The following is a 2,276-nucleotide window of genomic DNA, read 5'->3' on the forward strand; positions in this document are numbered from 1 at the left end:
ACACGCGGCGACAATGATGGCCGTGAGACGCCGGGGAACAATGTCACACGGCAATGACAATGACGATCACGCGGCTAGCACATCCGGCCGTGCTTCTGTCGTCGTCTGTCACCCAGCAACCTTGAGGACCCGCGGAGGACGCACTCGACAGAGAGAAAAAAAACTCTCGATGTGAAGAGTGGGTGGTGAGAGAAGTGTCGGTGGTAGGTGGTGGTGGTGCGCGGTGGGGGTGGGTGGGAGGAAGGGAGGTCGATAATGCTCCAGAGAGTATACGGCGCGGAGCTACGCTGTTGTGAGTAGTTGCGCGAGAGAGAAGCGCGCACGCCGGCTCTATCGTCATCCTATTCTCTACGCTCGCCGATGTATTAAAGCCAGTTAGCCCTTTATCCCTCGCTAGCCTCGCATGACCAGAGCGAATTAGACAATAAAGCCTCGTAATTATGTTCGCGATACGCGCGCGGACGGAACTCACGGTTTGACCCTTCACCCCGCCGCCTTATGTTACCTCGTTTACACCGGTCGCGCGCCGCGAATTATTGCAGGCGCATTGTGAGGTGTGCTGGTGCACGCACGCGCACGCACACACGCGCAATCAAGCCCACAGACAGGCACGCACCACATGTACGCAGACACATACGAACGAACGCGCGCACACACATACACACACATGCGCGCGCGCACGCACGCACGCACGCACACACACACACATGCACAGAAACATCGATGAAAGGCGAGCAACCGTGACTTTGGTGTAATCATATAATTAGGATGCGCACACGCAAGCACCTGCTGCCGTCGCCCCCGCGCCACACGTGCTACCCACACTCAACATATCCCACCATACAGCGCTTACAGACAGCTCTCTAAGACGCTGGCAGACGCGCTTTTTGCGATGCACGCGCCATTGAAACGAACAAGGCGCGAGGAATGCGAACAAATTACATCCGTGTCTGTAGTTGTAAGCATAAATACGCGGCGCATGCTGAGAGCGCAAAGACGGCACGATCTCGTGCTAATGGACGGGGCTTAAGTCGTCGACGCACCTGATTGAAATTACAAACTGACAACCGAGTACGATTAGCGAAAAGCACGTTATTGTGATTCGCTCGAGTAGAACTTTAATATATGATAGTGATTCTGCGTAATTATATTAATTAATTAACGCCTATAAACATGCATAAATTTCATGATGTATGTATGTAGGGCTGTGTTGAAATTTAGGTGTATGGCATTAAAATAATCGTTCGCGCGACGGGACACAGGCACCGTTAAACCCCAAGCTACTTTATTGTTTACTTACACCTTGCTAATCTGTCATTTCATCTCCCATGATAAACTCGTCTTCATATAATGACGGCCCACTCGCCTCGATCAGATGCAATTTCGTCACTGTTAACCTCATTTCCATCCCCATCCTCCTCCTCCTCCTGCTCTCCTGCCTCCTCCTCCTCCTCCTCCTCCTCCTCCTCCTCCCACCTCCTCCTTCCTCGCTCCTCGCTCCTCCTCGCCCATCCTCCTCGGATCCTCCTCCTCCCTCCTCCTCCTCCTCCTCCTCCTCCTCCTCCCCACCTCCTCCTCCTTCTGCTCTCGCTCCTCTCCTCCCCTCCTCCTCCTCCTCCTGCCTCCTCCTCCCCACCTGCCTATTCCTCCTCCTCCTCCTCCTCTCCATCCTCCTCCTCGCTCCTCCTCCATCCTAACTCCTCCTCCTCCTCCCTCCTCCCCACCTCCTCCTCGCTTCTCTCCTCCTCCTCCTCCTCCTCTTCCTCCTCCTCCTCCTCCTCCTCCCCATCCTCCTCCTCCTCCTCTACTCCCCACCTCCCCACCTCACTCCTACCTGCCTCCTCCTTCTCCTCCTCCCTCTCTCCCTCCTCCCTCCTCCTCCTCCCCACCTCCTCCTCCTTCTCCTCCTTCTCCTCCTCCTCTATCCTTCTTCTCCCGCTGCTGTCTCCCTCATTCTTATCCTCTCTTTATAATACCGGCATATTTCATTAACCTTTATACCCATGCAGGCGGCTGAAGCGAATCCCCACTGCGCTGGTATATCACTGCCTATCCCCAGCCTGAACTTACGGACTGATGACAGCATCGTTGAAGGAATAACGGCCATCAACAATGCACAGATAGCTCTCGCCCTGTGTCAACGCCACAAGCGCGTTCCACCAGTGAGCGAACACCTGCTGGTAGCTTGCGTCGATCGTGACAGGAACGCGTCGCCTGCTATAGGTGTACCGCTATCTTTCTTTCTCTCTGTGTGTATGTCTCTCTGTTACACGAGC

Source organism: Priapulus caudatus, unplaced genomic scaffold (assembly GCF_000485595.1).
Source record: "Priapulus caudatus unplaced genomic scaffold, Priapulus_caudatus-5.0.1 Scaffold72, whole genome shotgun sequence".
Lineage (NCBI taxonomy): Eukaryota > Metazoa > Priapulida > Priapulimorpha > Priapulimorphida > Priapulidae > Priapulus > Priapulus caudatus.